This window comes from Haematobia irritans, chromosome 2 (genome assembly GCF_050003625.1).
Source record: "Haematobia irritans isolate KBUSLIRL chromosome 2, ASM5000362v1, whole genome shotgun sequence".
Taxonomy (NCBI): domain Eukaryota; kingdom Metazoa; phylum Arthropoda; class Insecta; order Diptera; family Muscidae; genus Haematobia; species Haematobia irritans.
In genome coordinates this window covers 47,754,247-47,775,028 of record NC_134398.1, presented here as the reverse complement: position 1 = coordinate 47,775,028, position 20,782 = coordinate 47,754,247, and the positions used below count along the sequence as shown (strand labels likewise).

Below are 20,782 nucleotides of genomic sequence, written 5' to 3'. Positions count from 1 at the left end.
TTCACTCTAAACAGAGAATGAGAAACAAAATTACTCTTACCATGATAGTCATGATGTAAATGAAAAAAAAAAAATGAGGGGTGGAGTTGGGTGGGAGCTAAAGGAGAAAATCGAATGATAATAGCCAATCCCCATGTTGATTAGCCAAATTAAATATTTTATGAATTCGTATAGTTTTTATACTTTCGAATTAAGTATTCCTGGAGAAAAGATAATTATTTATATTGAGTTTTGATAAACATTTCGAGAACTATTTTGAGATCTATTTTAAAAACTCATGGTTTGGATTATACATCTTTTTGGTGAATTTATATATTTCTTTTATTGCACTTTCGATGAATTTTCGATTTTAATGCGGAATGTCTTTCTCATTTCGTTTCCTTTATTATGTTACTTCATTCACCAATGGATTGTAGGGAAATTATCAATTTCCTGCAATGGATAAGTACACTTTTTGCATTTTACCACAAGAAGTGGAAATATCAACAATTACTACAATAACTAGAGGAGCATTTATGGAAACGAAACTTCTAAAAAAACATTTTTAAAGATTTTTTTTTAATTTTTGTCTACAGTATTTGGACTTTTATGAGTTAATTTGAAGTTAAAAATGGTATTATGTATAATTCCAACTTAAAGAAAAATGACGTTTCTGTAGCCACCACCATAGGATAGGAGTAAAATAAGTTCACCATTCCGTTTGCAACACATTGAACTATCGAATTTCGATTATATCTTCTTTAGTCTCAGGGAGAAATCCGAAGCAGGGTTGATAAAGTTGATACTTTTGTGATTTTTTTGATACGTTTCGTTACCGTGCCACGATGGCGAACCATTTGTTACTTTTTGGTCACAATTACTCTACACAAAGTTTTATTGCCCTAAATGTGAACGTTTCTCAGATATCAACTCATCTCTAAAAATTATAAATATCAGTGTTGGCGAAAATGTTCTTCCTCCAACCTAACAGAAATAATTTTTACCATATTTTATAATTTTATAATACTTAATAATGATCTTCATTCATTCATATAATACTTATAATTTGAAATATTCTATACTTTAACAGACTCTGTATTTCTTTATATTTTGTTGCATTAGGTTAAATTTCTTGGCATTATGTTAACATTATAAATTCATTCATGCTTTATTTATCGTCTACACTGCATTACTAAAGTAATTGTTCCCATATGTAATTGTTTTTGTTTGTGGTTTCGATTCATATTGCTCTCATTTTTTTCTATCCTCTTTAAGAAGCAATAACATAGAAATAGCATCTACAATAGCAATAGCTTGTACGTTAGCCTCTGCATTGCATCCATTGATATTGCTGTTGTTTTTGTTTTTAATGCATATTGCACTAGCGACATACATACATTACTCTCGCTCATTATCATGAGTAACTATACATAATTAGTAATACAAAAAAGAACCTTTGCTTGAAACCAATGAGAGAAATTTCCCTTATTATTTCCTACTAAAATATTTTGGGCCTCCTCATTACATTTGATAATCATATCGATCTCTACTCTGTCTGACCGGCAAGCAGTTAACATTGGCGATAAGTATAATTCAGGAAAAATTTTTTGTAAAACATATTCTTTCTAGACTTTGAAAATAAATTTGAATAATATAAATTTGGAATTCCTAAATTTTTTCTTTTCTTGAATTCGACCGATTTATTACTTTACGTAAACAGCAGACATTAAAAAAATTAAAATCTACCAAAATGACAATGTTTTAGTTTTTATTACAGGATCTCAACATTTTTGGGAGGAATATTGTCTATACCACATTCGTCCTCAAATGTGATACGTGGAATGTGATTGTTTCCGCCACACTGAGGAACAGAGTAGATATTATAAGATAGTGTATATATTTGAAATGACCAGAAGGAGATGAAATACACACATGGTGTTTTTAGCAATAATGCTTAGAGCCGACCCCTGAGCCGGTTGCCACAGTTGATAGAATTCTACAAAAAATGGTAAATTTTTACTGTTTTGTACATTGGTAGAATTCTTGATTTTAATAGATTTTGCAAAGAGGTATTTCTTCATATTTTCTATTGAAATAATTGATTTCTATAGAACATTTTCAAAAAAATTTCTATAGAAATAATATTTTGACAAAATTTTCTATAGAAATAAATTATTGACAAAATTTTCTATAGAAATAAATTGTTGACAAAATTTTCTATAAGAATAAAATTTTTCCTATAGAAATAAAATTTTGACAAATTGTATATACAAATAAAAGCTTTACAAAATTTTCGAAGAAATAAAATTTTGACAAAATTTTCTATAGAAATAAATTATTGACAAAATTTTCTATAGAAATAAATTGTTGACAAAATTTTCTATGGATTATCAATTGGACAACATTTTCTATGGAATAAAATTTTCTATAGAAATAATTTGTTGACAAAATTTCCTATAGAAATAAAATTTCGACAAAGGTATAACATTTTGAGAAAATTTCCTACAGAAATAAAATTTTGACAACATTTTCTATAGAAAGAAATGTTTGACAAAATTTTCTATAGAAATAAAATTTTTAAAAAAAATTTCTATAGAAATAATATTTTGACAAAATTTTCTATAGAAATAATATTTTGACAAAATTTTCTACAGAAATAAAATTTTGACAAATATTCCTATAGAAATAAAATTTTGACAAAATTTCCTATAGAAATAATTTGTTGACGAAATTGTCTATACCAATAAAAGTTTTACAAAATTTTCGCAAAAATAAAATTTTGACAAAATTTTCTAAAGAAATAAAATTTTGACAAAAATTTTTTATAGAAATAATATTTTGACAAAATTATCTACAAGAATAAAATTTTTCCTATAGAAATAAAATTTTGGCAAAATTTCCTATGGAATAAAAATTGGACAACATTTTCTATGGAAATAAAATTTTGACAACATTTTCTATAGAAATAATTTTGACAAAATTTCCTATGGAATAAAAATTGGACAACATTTTCTATGGAAATAAAATTTTGACAAAATTTCCATTAGAAATAAATTGTTGACAAAATTTTCTATAGAAATAAAATTTTCAAAAAATTTTCTAAAGAAATAATATTTTGACAAAATTTCCCACAGAAATAAAATTTCGACAAAATTTCCTATAGAAATAAAATTTTGATAAAATTTTCTATAGAAATAAAATTTTCAAAAAATTTTCTATAAGAATAAAATTTTTCCTATAGAAATAAAATTTTGGCAAAATTTCCTATGGAATAAAAATTGGACAACATTTTCTATGGAAATAAAATTTTGACAACATTTTCTATAGAAATAAATTGTTGACAAAATTTACTATAGAACTAAAATTTCAAAAAAAATTTCTTCAGAAATAATATTTTCAAAAAAATTTTTTTTTAGAAATAATATTTTGACAAAATTTTCTATAGAAATAAACTTTTGACAAAATTTCCTATAGAAATAAAATATCGACAAAATTTCCTATAGAAATAATTTTTTTTACAAAATTTTCTGCAGAGATAAAATTTTGCACAATAAGATTTTTTTAGCAAATCAAATATACGTATACTTTTACAACAAGAATAAAATTTTTCCTATAGAAATAAAATTATGACAAAATTGTCTGTACAAATAAAAGTTTTACAAAATTTTCACAGAAATAACATTTTGACAAAATTTTCTATAGAAATAAATTATTGACAAAATTTTCTATAGAAATTATTTGTTGACAAAATTTTTATAAGAATAAAATTTTGCCTATAGAAATAAAATTTTGACAAAATTTCCTATGGAATATCAATTGGACAACATTTTCTATGGAATAAAATTTTGACAAAATTTTCAATAGAAATAAATTGTTGACAAAATGTCCTATAGAAATACAATTTTCAAAAAATTTTCTATAGAAATAAAATTTTCAAAAAATTTCCTATAGAAATAAAATTTTGACGAAATTTTCTATAGAAATAAAATTTTGACAAAATTTTCTATAGAAATAAAATTTTCAAAAAATTTTCTGTAGAAATAATAGTTTGACAAAATTTTCTATAGAAATAAAATTTTCAAAAAATTTCCTATAGAAATAAAATTTTGACAAAATTTTCTATAGACATAAAATTTTGACAAAATTTTCCATGGAAATAAAATTTCGACAAGATTTCCTATAGAAATAAAATTTTGACAAAATTTTCTATAGGCATAAAATTTTCAAAAAATTTCCTATAGAAATAAAATTTTGACAAAATTTCCTATAGAAATAAAATTTTGACAAAATTTCCTATGAAATAAAATTTTGACAATATTTCCTAGAGAAATAAATTGTTGACAAAATTTTCTATAAAACTACAATTTTCAAAAAATTTTTTGCAGAAATAAAATTTTGACAAAATTTTCTATAGAAATGCAATTTTGACAAAATTTCCTATAGAAATAAACTTTTGACAAAATTTCCTATAGAAATAAAATTTTGACAAAATTGTCTATACAAATAAAAGTTTTACAAAGTTTTCGCAGAAATAAAATTTTTTACAAAATTTTCTTCAGAGATAAAATTTTGCAAAATAAGATTTTTTAGTAATACTAAAAAAATTGTCCAAATCGGTCTAGATTTAAATATACGTATACTTTTACAATAACATAATCTTTAAATTACATATTATGTAATTTTAGCATCTTTTAACTTCGAAAAGTACATTTTTAATATATTTTAGTACTTTTTCTTCAAAATCATTTATCATCCCTGATCTGAAGACTATCTAACGATGTCCCTCTATCTGTCTTTTTGTTGCTATCACGATACAGCCTTCAGTTAGAAATGTGCACTTGACACTAAATTGTCTTTACTCACAAAAATATGAGTGGCTCACACATTAGCCACGCTGATGGCAAGAGTATGAGTGTGTGTGAGAGCATGATTTATCAATAAATTTACCAGGTCGTAATAATCTCTTCGTCAATAAATACTCACTTGAGAAAGCTCAGACACATAATCACTCTCTTAGTTATACCTAATGTTGTTAAGAGTTTAATAGCTCTCTCAATTTCCCTCATGCTCTAGTTTTCAGTTAGATTCACCAGGTAAATTGCTCAGACAATTCTAAAATTATTCAAATAACGACTTCCACATTATACTCGTCGGCAAAGGATTTTTAATTCGCATTTATTCACTCTCGAAAAGAAAATTTCCAACACAAAATTCGATTCAATTTTGAGCCAGTTTAATTTTCTTGAGGGAAGCGATTTTTTTAAGTCCGGAGATTTTTCATGAGTCTGGAAAATTTATGTGAGGCTCCAAAGTTTTGGTTAGATACGAGATTTCTCACCGTGAATATGAGTTTATAAAAATGTAAGTGTGTGTGTGGGTATGAGAGTCTTAGGAATGTTAGTGTGCATGAGAACAGATTATCATGCGTAGGCATGAGACCTACCAAAAATATCGTACATAAGTAAACATTTTCCGTCGTGAGTATGCGTGAGAGTTACGGACCTCCACCTTTAGCAATAGCCCATAAATTTGGCACAGATTCGTTTGTGCCAGTCTGCAAGCCGGTCAGGTTCGAAGGTGGACTGTTCTCATAATAACACAATAATAGTATGGGCCTCGGTAATTGCTTGTGGTCATTTTCCGCTCATAGTCATCGATCGTGGGATCAAAATAAATACCGAATATTAAAGGGGAAAATGTGCTAAAGACAGTGTTGAAGGCCTGGGAAACAAACATTTTGGCCGCAGACCATGCACATTCCAACAGGACTCAGCACGCCTCTACAAAGGCGACTCGGCAAAGAGGATTCTCACTTTATTTCAACAAAATCTCCTTATTTCAATCCGTTGGACTTTTGCGCCTAGGGTATTTTGGACAGAAAGGTTGGTTCAAAAATATACTAAATATTAGAGGGCATACACTAACATCTCGATCCGAATTTCAACCGGATCATATGAGATGTGTTCTTCCAGGAGTCTCCGTAAAGCAAATCTGGGGATCGGTTTATATGGGGGCTATATATAATTATGGACCAGTTTTTGCACGGTTATTAGGGGGCATATACGTACCTCAAGTACCAATTTCAATCGGATCGGTAAATTTTGCTTTTCCAAGAGCTTCTGCAAGCCAAATCTGGCAAACGGTTTATATGGGTGCTATACCTAAAACTGGTCCGATATGAATCATTTTGAAAACCGTATGATCTACATCGATAGCAATTAATTGGGCAAAGTTTCAAGTCGATAGCGTGTTTGCTTCGTAAGTTTGCCTGACTTAAACAGACAGACGGACGGACGCTAGATTAACACAGAAATTTACCACGACCTAAAATATATATAATTTATGGGGTCTTAACGCAATAATTCGATGTATTACAAAAGGAATGACAAAATTGGTACAAATTGGTTCTTTTGTGTCTTATCTGTAGTTCTTGTGATATAGGATATCTTGTGGTCAATCTCTTCCGTTTTAAGACATTCTTTACTTTAGTTTTATTTTAATTGCAAATTTCATGCTATTAAATTTTCCATTGCAAATTTATCTAAAGAAAATATTTACTTTTAATTTATTGCGTCTTATGGTCTCTGATATAAATGTGTAGCTTTATGGGAAGGAATTTTTTGATTTGGGACTTAAGTATAATTTATGCATGTGTGTTTATATGCTTAAGTCAGTCCATGGTGCAGAAATATTCTCTTTCTGAATGAGTAGACAACATTCAACAATTCCTGTGTGAATTATTTTTCTTAGTCCTCTACCATATGCCTTCCATATTCAGTTATTGCATGTTGGTCATATAAATGCCATAACCCCAGTCTGATTGGATGACACAACCCAACCGGAGACAGTAGCTCGTAGAATAACGAAGGCTAAGAGGAGCAAATAATAAAAGCAATAAAATTGAAAACCATGAAAAATCATAAAAAGGTAAAGAACCATAAAAATGCTTCATAAATTTCACGTTTTTTTTTTCAACTAATTCCCAAACAGAGACAATGTCTGGAATTGCTTGTTGCCGTAATCCGTCTGGCATAGCATCCATTGGGAAATGGAGACGCGATATTTGCTGAAGTTATGCACAATGGTCTGAAGGGTGAAAAGACAAAAAGAGATAATAAATATTAAAAAGGAAGATATGGAAGGGATAGTGTATGCAAAGGGTCATGGGTTCAATCCCAAATTCAATAAAAATTTTCTAGAAAATTTTGTTAAAATTGTATTTCTATAGAAAAATTTTATCAAAATTTGATTTCAATAGAAAAATTTTACCAAATTTTTTTTTCTATAAAAAATTTTGTAAAAATGTTGTTTCTATAGAAGATTTTATTTCTATTGAAAAACTTTTCAACATTTTATTTCTTTGGAAACTTTTTCATTTCTATAGAATTTTTTGTCAAAATTTAATTTTTATTGAACATTTTGTCAAATCTTTATCTTTAAAAATTTTTATTAAAATTTGATTTCTTCAGAAGATTTTGTCAATTTTTTTTTATAAAAAATTTGAATAAAATTGTATTTCTATGAAAATTTCGACGAATGTTCATTTCTATAGACAATTTTGTCAACATTTTCTTTCTGTAGAAAATTTTTTCAAAATTTTATTTCTGTAGAAAATTTCGTCAAAATTTTATTTCTATAGAAAATCTTGTCAAAATTTTATGTTTTTGATTTTGTTTGATCTTTATGTTCAAAAAAAAGTTTTTCTGTTTTTTCAAGCTTGGGATCTATATGTATTTTTATTTTCCTTCAATATTTTGCAATTTCCTTGAATTGCTTCTTCAGGAAGTAATGATATCTGTTACAACACTCATTTTTATTAGAGTCAGCGAAACATCACAGCTCTCGTCTGGCTTTTTTATTGCACCCTTATTTCTATAGCAAATGTTGTCAAATGTTCATTTTTAGAGCAATTTAGTCAAATCTTTATTGCTATAGAATATATATAAATATGGACCAATTTAGTCAAAATTTTAGTTTTATAGAAAATTTTGTAAAAATTTTATATCTATAGAAAATTTGGTTAACATTTTATTTATATAGGAAATTTTGAAAAGTGTTCATTTCCATAGAAAGGTTTGTCAAGATTTTATTTCAATAGAAATTTTATCAAAATTTCATTTCTATAGAAAATTTTGCCTACATTTTATTTCTATAGACACAAGATTTTTATTTCTGATTCCATCACGAAATTAATTGATTCAATTAGGTTAGGTACGGTTAGGTTAGGTGGCAGCCCGTTGTATCTGGCTCACTTGGACTATTCAGTCCATTGTGATACCACATTGGTAAACTTCTCTCTTATCACTCACTGCTGCCCGATTCCATATTAAGTTCAATGACAAGGGACCTCCCTTTTATAGCCGAGTCCGAACGGTGTTCCACATTGCAGTGAAACCACTTAGAGATGCTTTGAAACCCTCAGAAATTTCACCAGTATTACTGAGGTGGGATAATACACCGCTGAAAAACATTTTTTGGTGTTCGGTCGAAGCAGGAATCGAACCCACAACCTTGTGTATGCAAGGCGGGCATGCTAACCATCACGGTGGCTCCCTTGATCCAATTAACTTTTTAATAGAAATGTTTTCAATCAACAGAAATGATAGTATCAATTAAACAATTAATTGAAAGTCAATTAAAAAATTAATTGATCTAATAAGAGTTTAATTGATATTATTAATTTTTGTTTCAATTAAAAAATGAGTTGAATCAATTTAATTTTAATTGAATATTTTTTTAAAACTCAATTAAGACTTTAATTGGAAATATTTTCGTGAACATTTTTTCTGTGTAGGGAATTTTTTCAAAATTTCATTTTTACAGAAAATTTTGTCAAAATCTTATTTCTATATATCTTTAGAAAAATTTTGTTAAAACTTTATTTCTATAAAAAAAATTTGTCAAAATTTTCTTTCTACAGGAAATGTTGTCGAAATTTTTGAGAAAATTTTGTCAACATTTTTTTTCCATAGAAAATTTGGTTAAAATTTAATTTCTATTGAAAATTTGGTTAAAATTTTATTTCTATTGAAAATTCTGTAGAAAATTTTGTCAAAATCTTATTTCTATAGAAAACATCTTTAGAAAAATTTTGTTAAAACTTTATTTCTATAAAAAAAATTTGTCAAAATTTTCTTTCTACAGGAAATGTTGTCGAAATTTTTGAGAAAATTTTGTCAACATTTTTTTTCCATAGAAAATTTGGTTAAAATTTAATTTCTATTGAAAATTTGGTTAAAATTCCATTTCTATAGAAAATTTTTTGTCAAACTTTCAGTTCTATCGAAAATTTTGTCAGAATTTTATTTCTAGAGGAAATTTATCTAATTTTTTTCAACCTTTCTTTTCTATAGAACGTTTTGTCACAATTTTATTTCTACAGAAATTTTTTTTCAAAATTTTATTTCCCTAGAATTTGTTGTTAAAATTTTATTGCTATAAAAAACTTTGTCAAAACTTAATTTCTATAGAAAATTTAGACAAAATTTTATTTCCATAGAAAATTTTGTCAAATGTTAATTATACCCTGCGCCGCACTGTGGAACAGGGTATTATAAGTTAGTGCATAAGTTTGCAACACCCAGTAGGAGACGAGATAGACACATGGTGTCTTTGGCCAAAATGCTCAGGGTGGGCTCCTGAGTTGATATAGCCATGTCCGTCTGTCCGTGAACACATTTTTGTAATCAAGGTCTAGGTCGCAGTTTTAGTCCAATCGACTTCAAATTTGGCACAAGTATGTGTTTTGGCTCATAATAGAAACCCATTGATTTTGGAAGAAATCGGTTCAGATTTAGATATAGCTCCCATATATATATTTCGCCCGATATGGACTTATATGGCCTTAGAAGCCAGAGTTTTACCCTAATTTGCTTAAAATTTTGCACCAGGAGAACAATAAATACTATAGTCAGATTTGCCAAATTTGATTGAAATCGGTTCAGATTGAGATATAGCTCTCATATATATCTTTCGCCCGATATGGACTAATACGGTCCCAGAAGCCAGAGTTTTACCCCAATTTGGTTGAAATTTTGCACTTGGAGTACAATTAGTAGTTTAGTCAAGTGCGCCAAATTTTATTGAAATCGGTTCTGATTTAGATATAGCTCCCATATATATCGTTCGCCCGATTTACACTCATATGACCACAGAGGCCAATTTTTAACTCCGATTTAGTTGAAATTTTGCACAGGGAGTAGAATTAGCATTGTAGCTATACGTGCCAAATTTGGTTGAAATCGGTTCAGATTTAGATATAGCTCCCATATATATGTTTTTCTGATTTCGACAAAAATGATCAAAATACCAACATTTTCCTTGTAAAATCGCCACTGCTTAGTCGAAAAGTTATAAAAATTACTCTAATTTTCCTAAACTTCTAATACATATATATCGAGTGATAAATCGTAAATAAACTTTTTCGAAGTTTCCTTAAAATTGCTTCAGATTTAAACGTTTCCCATATTTTTTTACTAACATTGTGTTCCACTCTAGTGCATTAGCCGACTTAAATTTTGAGTCTATAGATTTTGTAGAAGTCTATCAAATTCTGTTCAGATCGAGTGATATTTAAATGTATGTATTTGGGACAAACCTTTATATATAGGGCCCAACACATTTGACGGATGTGATATGGTATCGAAAATTTAGATCTACACAGTGGTGCAGGGTATAATATAGTCGGCCTGTTCGACTCTAGACTTTCCCTACTTGTTTTTTTATAGAAAATTTTGTTTAAATTTTTTTTGTAAAAGTGACATAAATACTTTTCCTTGTCAAAATTTTATTTCTATACAAAGTTTTATCAAAATCTTATGTCCATAGAAAATTTTTGTCAAAATTTTAGTTCTACAGCAAATCCTGTCAAAATTTCATTTCTATGTTATAGCAAATTTTGTCAAAATTTCACTTCTATAGAAAATTTTGTCCAAATTGTATTTCTATAGAAAATTTGATTAAAATTTTTTTCTATAGAAAATTTTATCAAAATTTTATTTCTATAGACAAATTTTGTCAACATTTTATTTCTATAGCAAATTTTGTCAAAATTTCAAATCTATAGAAAATTTTGTGAAAATTGTATTTCTACAGAAAATTTTTTCAAAATTTTATTTCCATAGAATTTTTTGTCAATATTTTATTGCTATAGAAAACTTGGTCAAAATTTTATTTCTATAGAAAATTTAGTCAAAATTTTATTTCTCTAGAAAATTTTGTCAAATTTTAATTTTTTATAGAAAATTTAGTCAAAATTTTAGTTCTACAGAAAATTTTGTTAAAAGTGACATACGTATTTTCCTTTTCAAAATTTTATTTCTATAGCAAATTTTGTCAAAATTTCACTTCAGTAGAAAATTTTGTCAAAATTTTATTTCCATAGAAATTTTTGTCAAGATTTTATTTCCATAGAATTTTTTGTGAACATTTTATTTCTATAGCAAATTTAGTCAAATTTTTATTTCTATAGAAAATTTTGCAACATTTTAATTTTTTATAAAAAATTATGTCCAAATTTTAGTTCTATAGAAAATTTTTTTAAAATTTTATTTTAAATGTGACAAACATACTTTTCCTCTGTTTGTTAAGCTATTCTTGTAGTATTGTCAACGCATGATTTTAAGCTAAAATCAAAACAGTAATAATACTGAAAATTGTATCTAAATTTATTTCTAAAAAATTCTATCGTAATTTTATTTTTATAGAAAACTAGCCTAACCCGGCCCGCTTCGCTGCGCCTTCCGAAGCGTATTTGTAGGAACATTTTGCGTGAACTTAGTCAACTATATCCTTCGTGCTGAAAACAAATTTGAAAAGATTTGAATTCTTTCAAACAAATCGGACTACTTGCTTTTTCGTAAAATCGGACTACTTGCATATGTAAAACGGTTCGTCTTAAAAAATGTCGGGGAGAGGGTGTACCCTTTCCTCCAAATTTTTTTTAATAATGTTCTGTATTCAAGTAGTTGGACAATCTTCTATATTTCTTGTGAATTTTAAGTGTGGTTTGCCATTTTTAAGTGGTTTGTCAAGGAAAGGTATCCTTCTCCTCAACATATCTGAAAATTAAGCACTATATTATAATAACATACAAAGTAAACAATTTTACCACATTAACATTTATTTCAATTTTCCCCTTCCCCAACCAGATATCGAAAAATCATACACTAATTTAAAAATCATGTATAAATTTAATCACTACCTCCCACGTTCCCTGTAAATTTCAAGTAGATCGGAGATGTTTAAATTTTGTTCTATGGTTTTAAAGGGACGTCACTTTCCCCGATACAATATCGACAAACACCGTAGTGAATAGCACCCCTAACCTTCCCTGAAAATTCTTGAAACTTTCCTTCAAGTGTGGGGCAAGGAAGGTTGCCTCTTCGGTCATAACCTTCCCCCACTGCCTATGTAAATTTCAAGAAAACTTAAGAATTGTTGTTTTTTTTGCAGTTTTAGAGGAGGACCTCCTCCCCGACCAAATATCGAAAAGTGGTGTAGCGTATCTTTTGTAAAAGTCCCAGCAAATGTCAAGAAAATTATGAGCCTAAAGGGGGGAGGCCGTCAAAATATCACAAAATCAGGTATCAACTAATAATATCGTAACCTCTCCCCAGTCCTCTGTAAATTTGGTAAAGTTTAATGGTTTCTCTGTATGTAACATACTTAAGAGAAGCGGATGTCTCCCTATGCCCTTTTATTTTTCCCCGACCAAATATTAAAAAATCAGGAACCTGATATAAATTTCATAACCTCACCCATTTTTTCCGTAAAATTTCAGTCGGGGGAGTTTAGTTTTGTTTTCACTGTACTTTAAAAAAAAGTCGGGCAAATGGGTGGTCCTCCTCCCCGACCAAATATCGAAAAATAATGTAGCGGATTTTTGTCTAGATGCCAACCCCAACATTCAATGAAAATTTCAAGCAAATCGCATAATTTTATTCCAAGTTTCAAAAAGTAGGACAAGGGGGAGGTCCCCCTCCCCGTCCACATATGAAATCATCTGGTACACCATATTAATTCCATAACTTCACCGCATGTTCTCTGTAAATCTCAGATAATTTAGAGAATTTTAGTTTTTTCACTGTACTTTAAAAAAAGTCGAACAAAGGAGAGGTCCCCCTCCGCCACCAAATATCGAAATATAAAGTAGCGGATCTTTGTCTAGATGCCAACCCCAACCTTCAATGAAAATTTCAAGAAAATCGGTCAACTTTGGTCCAATTTTCAAAAAGTCCGACAAAGGGGAGGCCCCCCTCCGCCGCCAGGTGTCAAAAAATGAAGTACCCTATTTTCACCACATGAACGCCCCCTACGATCTCTGAAAGTTTCAAGTAAATCGGTTCAGCCATTTCGGAGTCAACTGGGAACATACAAACAAACAAACAATCAAACAAACAAATAAACAAACATAGATTGAATTTTATATATATAGATTGTATCAAATTTTATTTCTACTAAAAATTTTATCAAATTTATGTTTATAATAACTTTTGTCAACATTTTATTTCTATAGAAATATTTATCAACATTTTTGGATTTTTTTAACATTTCTTTACCATAGAAAATGTTCTCTAAATTTTATTTCTATAAATAATGTTGTCAATATTTTATTTCTATGGACAATATTGTCTAAATTTTATTTCGATAAAGACATTGAAATACCTCTTTTGTTGGAGAGGAATATGTTGCAAAACCACATCATAATATCAAGAATTCTACCAAACAGTAAAAAATCTACCACTTTTTCCCACACTTGGTAGAATTCTACAAAGTTTTTTATTTATTTTAGTATAAAAATTAATATGGCTAACATACTAAATTTAAATATTTGTTAAAAATATGCCAGCCCACTGTGTTATAACACATTGTATGGTTGATTACCAGCCTAGTGACAGTTATATTCGGGTGGTGGTGAAATTCTCTCCCACCCTTTCTCTCTCTCTCTCTCTCTCACTCGTTGTTATTATTCTGCTGCCTTCAGTTTATTCCCACAACTATAACAATAAGTGATGTATGTATTTGAAGATATAAACCTTTCACTGGCCTATAAAAAAATTCTTTCCTTATTTTCTTTTGCATTGAAATATGTGATATATGGCTTTTAACACCCAAACACCCTGAGGTTGTATGGCCGTGTGGCACAAAGCTACTATAAAAGTTTCCATAAAACATTAAAACGCTTGTGCCAATCCTTTAAAAACGATGTAAAGTAGCATGCTGCTTGCCATAATTCTGGTTTTTAGTATGTGTGGTAGAGCAATTTAATGGTGTGTCAAATGTTATCAATTGCATCGCCAGAGGAAATTATTGTCGGAAGCAATGTTGCTATTTAAACTTTTGAAGTGATCATTTTTGGGAGCTAAGACACTGAAGCAAGTAGCAGATATAGTATAAACAATTTTTAATTTTTTTGTTTCGAAGTTACCATTTATTTAGTGTCATGGTGGCAGTACTTAAAGAAATTCCAAAATTTATAATAAATACCCGATGTGTAATTGTGACTATTTCTAAACCTTTAGACTCGCTAATTCCAAAACAAATAGACAAAGTTCAACTAAACAACTAAGAACTTAAAATGAGTTTGTGAACTTATTGAGAATTGTGTCTTATTTAACAAGTGGAAGAAGATGGATGCATGGGATTGGGATCAACATCCTATTTTTTTCTGAATACGAAACGATTTTTTTTTTCGCCTATCCCATATAAAGATCTCATTCCATTTTTTCCTCACACATAATTTGAACGTGTTTAATGATTATATTTCAATCAAATCAATAATGGTGATGGTGATGGTGATGTTCTCTTTTTTTATTTTCCAGGATCTTTTTATAAATTCCTCATGCACATCTGAAGTCATTCCACCAAATAATGTCTGTCTATAATAAAAAAAAAAATTGTTCCTCATAAATTTTTATGAATATTTGTACATGAGCTCGTGTACATTTCGATAATCTTCTTAGAGAACGTGACAGTCCATAATCAATTTGGAAACGATTTTCCAACAAAAATAACAACAACAAATATGATACTTTGAGAAAATTGAAGGAGAGTGTCGAGTATCGAGTCGAAAATGGATGAAATAAAAATATACCAATAACGAAAGGCACGAATCACATTGAAATGTGACTACTATTACTTTATTGTTACTTTCCATAAATGAAGGGAAAATGAAAAAAAAAAAATAAATTCGACAAATGAAAAATTTCACAATGTAATGGGGAAAAATGGGAAAATAATGTTTTTAATGATGAATAAAGATATACTAATGATTCCGATACAAGTAACAAAGCATAAAATTCTTAGAATTTTTAAATTTACGACCTTGAAATATGAATTTCATGAAATATTCATTAAAAGTTAGATTTCAAAGAAACAAGTCTTAGTTTAGAAGAAAAAAAATCTTTATAAAATTTTAGTAAGAAATTATTAGCATTCAATTTTCTCATGTATTCTATTGGCTTATAATATTCGCAGAATATTTTTTATTTATTGCAAACTTTTTCATAAAACTAAAAAACAAATAAATTTTAGTTCAAAGGGAGAAATAAATTGGACTACTTTTATATTAATTTTCTGTATAAATTTGCAAATATGTGATTGTAAAATTTGTTCGAAAAGTGATCTATTAAACTTCCCCAAAGAAAGTATGTATTAGTAGTGGTGAGTGTGGAGCCAAACAACATATAAACATCAGTGAGTTTGGATCCACAATAACTAAAATAGCTTAGGTTGTGTGGAAGAGAGAATGAACGGGAAAGTATACAAATGTGAGAAACATAAAGAGAACACAATGACTGTTAGAGTGTTAGTATTCACCAGCGTTACCAAAACGAATTTTTATTTTGGACCAATATTTTCCCAAAATTGCAACAAAATTCGTACCAGTGGACCATTTTTCCATATTAGGTTAGGTTAGGTGGCAGCCCGATGTATCAGGCTCACTTAGACTATTCAGTCCATTGTGATACCACATTGGTGAACTTCTCTCGTATCACTGAGTGCTGCCCGATTCCATGTTAAGTTCAATGACAAGGGACCTCCGTTTTATAGCCGAGTCCGAACGGCGTTCCACATTGCAGTGAAACCACCAAGAGAAGCTTTGAAACCCTCAGAAATGTCACCAACATTTTCCATATTAAATTAATATCATTTAAAAGTTAAAATTTTTCAAAATTTTACTTCGATAGAAAATTTTATCAAAGTTTTATTTCTATTCAAAATTTTTATTTCTATTTATTTCCATAGACTATTTTGTCAAAATTTTATACCAGAGGATAATTTTGTCAAAATTTTATTTCTATAGAAAATTTTGTCAACATTTTATTTATATAGAAAATTTTGTCAAAATTTTATTTCTATAGAAAATTTTGTCAAAATTTTATTTCTATAGAAAATTTCGTCAAAATTTTATCTCTATAGAAAAATTTGTCAAAATTTTTTATCTATACACAATTTTGTCAAAATTTTAGTTATGTAGAAAATTTTGTCAAAATTTCTTTTCTACAGAAAATTTTGTTAAAATTTCACTTCATTAGCAAATTTTGTCAAAATTTTATTGCTGTAGAAAATTTTGTCAAAATTTTGTTTCTATAGAAAATTTTGTCAAAGTTTTATTCCTGAGGATAATTTTGTCAAAATTTTATTTCTATAGAAAATTTTGTCAAAATTTTAATGATATAGAAAATTTTGACAAAATCTTATTGCTATAGACAATTTTGTCAAAATTTTATTTCTAGAGAAAATGTTGTTAAAATTTTTTATCTATAGACAACTTGTCAAAATTTTAGTTATGTAGAAAATTTAGACAAAATATCTTTTCTACAGAAAATTTTGTTAAAATTTCACTTCTTTAGCAAATTTTGTCAAAATTTTGTTTCTATAGTAAATTTTGTCGAAATTTTATTTCTATAGAAAATTTTGTCAAAATTTTATTCCTGAGGATTTTGTCAAAATTTTATTTCTATAGAAAATTTTGTCAAAATTTTATTGATATAGAAAATTTTGTCAAAATTTTATTGCTATAGAAAATTTTGTCAAAATTTTATTTATAGAGAAAATTTTGTCAAAATTTTATTTCTATAGAAAAATTTGTCGAAATTGTTTACCTATAGACAATTTGTCAAAATTTTAGTTATGTAGAAAATTTAGTCAAAATTTCTTTTCTATAGAAAATTTTGTTAAAATTTCACTTTTTTAGCAAATTTTGTCAAAATTTTGTTTCTATAAAAAATTTTGTAGAAATTTTATTTCTATAGAAAATTTTGTCAAAATTTTATTTCTATAGACAATTTTGTCAAAATTTTATTTCTAGAGAAAATTTTGTCAAAATTTTAATTCTATAGAAAATTTGTCGAAATTGTATACCTATAGACAATTTGTCAAAATTTTATTTCTGTAGATAATTTTTGTCAAAATTTCATTTCTATGGAAAATTTTGTCCAAATTTCACTTTTTTAGCAAAATTTATCAAAAGGTAATTTCTATAGAAAATTTTGTAAAAATTTTATTTCTATAGAAAATTTTGTAAAAATTTTATTTCTATAGAAAATTTCGTTAAAATTTTATTTCTATAGAAAATTTTGTAAAAATTTTATTTCTATAGAAAGTTTTGGCAAAATTTTATTTCTGTGGAAAACTTTGTTAAAATTTTATTTCAATAGAAATCTTTGTCAAAATTTTATTTCTGTAGAAAATTTTGTCAAAATTTTATCTCTATAGACACTTTTGTCAAAATTTCATACCTATAGAAAATTATGTCCAAATTTCACTTCTTTAGCAAATTTTGCCAAAATTTAATTTCTACATAAAATTTTTGTAAAAAATTTATTTCTATAGAAAATTTTGTAAAAATTTTATTTCTATAGAAAATTGTGTAAAAATTTTATTTCTATAGAAAATTTTGGCAAGATCTTATTTCTATGGAAAATTTATAGAAAAAAATTTACAAAATTTTCCATAGAAGTAAGATTTTTCCAAAATTGTCTATAGTAATAAAATTTTTACAAAATTTTCTATAGAAATAAAATTTTCTATAGAAATAAAATTTTTACAAAATTTTTCTATAGAAATTAAATTTTGGCAAAATTTTATTTCTATGGACAATTTTGTCAAAATTTCATTTCTGTAGAAATTTTTTTTCAAAATTGTATTTCTATGGAAAATTTATAGAAAAAATTTACAAAATTTTCCATAGAAGTAAGATTTTTCAAAAATTTTCTATAGAAATAAAATTTTTACAAAATTTTCTAAAGAAATAAAATTTTTCTATAGAAATTAAATTTTGGCAAAATTTTATTTCTATGGACAATTTTGTCAAAATTTCATTTCAATAGAAATCTTTCTCAAAATTTTATTTCTATAGAAATCTTTGTCAAAATTTTATTTTTATAGAAATTGTTGGCAAAATTTTATTTCTATTCAAACATGTTTTTTTCTATAGACAATTTTGTCAAAATTTTATTTCTATAGACAATTTTGTCAAAATCTTATTTCTGTAGAAAACTTTGTTAAAATTTTATTTGTATAGACAATTTTGTCAAAATTTTATATCTGTAGAAAATTTTGTCAAAATTTCATTTCTATAGACAATTTTGTCCAAATTTCACTTATTTAGCAAATTTTGCCAAAATTTAATTTCTGTAGAAAATTTTGTAAAAATTTTACTCTATAGAAAATTTTGTTAAAATTTTATTTCTATAGACAAGTTTGTCCAAATTTCACTTATTTAGCAATTTTTGCCAAAATTTCATTTCTGTAGAAAATTTTGCAAAAATTTCTGTAGAAAATTTTGTAAAAATTTTATTTCTATAGAAAATTTTGTCAAAATTTTATTTCTATAGAAAATTTTGCCAAAATTGTATTTCTCTAGAAAATTTTGTAAAATTTTTTTATAGAAAATTTTGTCAAAATGTTATTTTTATAGAAAATTTTGTAAAATTTTTTTTCTATACAAAATTTTGTCAAAATTTTATTTCTATAGAAAACTTTGTCAAAATCTTATTTCTGTAGAAAACTTTGTTAAAATTTTAGTTCATTAGAAAATTTTGACCAAATTTTAGTTTTTAGAGAAAATTTTGTAGAATTTCATTTCTATAGAAAATTTAGTCCAAATTTCACTTCTTTAGTAAATTTTACCAAAATTTCATTTCTATAGAAAATGAAATTTTGGCAAAATTTTATTTCTATAGAAAATGTTGTCAATATTTTATATCCATAGAATATATGTCAAACTTTTAATTCTATAGAAAGTTATCGCAAAATTTTATTTCTATATAAAATTGTTAGTAATTTTTTGCATAATTTTTATAATTAAAGTTTATTCGTGTACAAAATTTTGGCAAAATATTTTTTCTATAGAAAATTTTTCATTTCTTTAGATATGTTATGTCTATGGAAATTTTTGACAACATTTTATTTCTACCGAAAATGTTGTCAAAATTTTATTACTACAGAAAAATTTTGTCAAAATTTCATTATGAAAATTATGAAAAAATTACATATTTGATGAAAATTGACCAAAATCAACCAAACTGCATTGGGTCTAACCATCGAACCAAATTTAAAAATTAATAATATTTTAGAACAATTTTGGTCCGATCGGACCGAAATCCTCCGAACAACAAATACATGGACAGACGGACGAACGGACACCAAGGGCTAGATGTACTCAGGACGGGATTCTGAGTCGATCGGTATATATTTGATGGGGTCTGTTTTCTGGTAGGCACATTTTTTGACAGATCAAAGTTATTATACCCTGACCAATATGTGGTCTAGGGTATAATTATCAATGAATGAGGCGTATAAAACATCACCTTCTCCTTATACTCACCCAACAAATGTGATAAGACCATATGATATTCCTTACTTACGACTATGTTTCTCCAAAAGTTTTATAATTTACAAATGTACATACCTGAAAGAAAAAAAAAAAAAACAAATTGAATGTTATATGTTATTCAGAAAACATTTAACAAAATTTTAAAAATAAAACTTCTCAAAAGCTTTCATACAAATCACTAACGTGATAACAATTTCAAATCACAGATGCATACGTGGAAAATTTTATGGAAACTCTATTGTTCCAATTTCGATACGATGAAAACCGGACAAATTAGAAGCAAGACTTTGTAATAACATTTTCCACGAAACTATCGTGAACAGAAATGGTACATAGATATTCATTGTCAACTACATCATGGAAGTTCCTGGGAAGTTATGGAGTAACAACAATATGCCTGGCGTTATATTGAGGCCTTGTAAGAAAGTGGACTTTACTCTGTACCACAATTCGCCAAAATCGAAAAAAACAAACCTATATAAAATTTCTTAGAAAATTTATTTCTATTGAATATTTCCAAGAAATTGTATTTCTATCGAAAATTTCTTAGAATGTTTATTTCTATCGAAAATTTCTTAGAATTCTTATTTCTATAGAATTATTCCACGAAATTCTTCTTCTACAGAAATTTTCCTACAAATTTTTTTCTAAAGAAAATTTTGTTTTTTATTTCCATAAAAATTTCCTAGAAATTTTGTTTTCATAAAAATTTCCTAGAAATTTTATTTCCATAAAAATTTCCTAGAAATTTTATTTATAAAAATTTCCTAGAATATTGATTTCTATGGAAAATTTCCTAGAAATTGTATATCTATGGAAAATTTCCTAGAATTTTTTTGTACAGAAAATATTATTAGAAATAAAATTTCCTAGAAATTTTATTTCTATTTTATTTTATAGAAATTTTATTTCTATAAAAATTTCATAGAAATTATTTATTTCTATAAAAAATTTCCTAGA

The 20,782-nt window shown here is 26.9% G+C and overlaps 1 protein-coding gene across 1 annotated transcript in view; it reads right to left on the bottom strand.

The window, feature by feature from the left end:
- The window catches only part of LOC142224204 (neuronal acetylcholine receptor subunit alpha-7-like), a 1,091,332-nt gene that overhangs the window by 392,130 nt on the left and 678,420 nt on the right, over window positions 1–20,782 (bottom strand). The window lies entirely within an intron of this gene.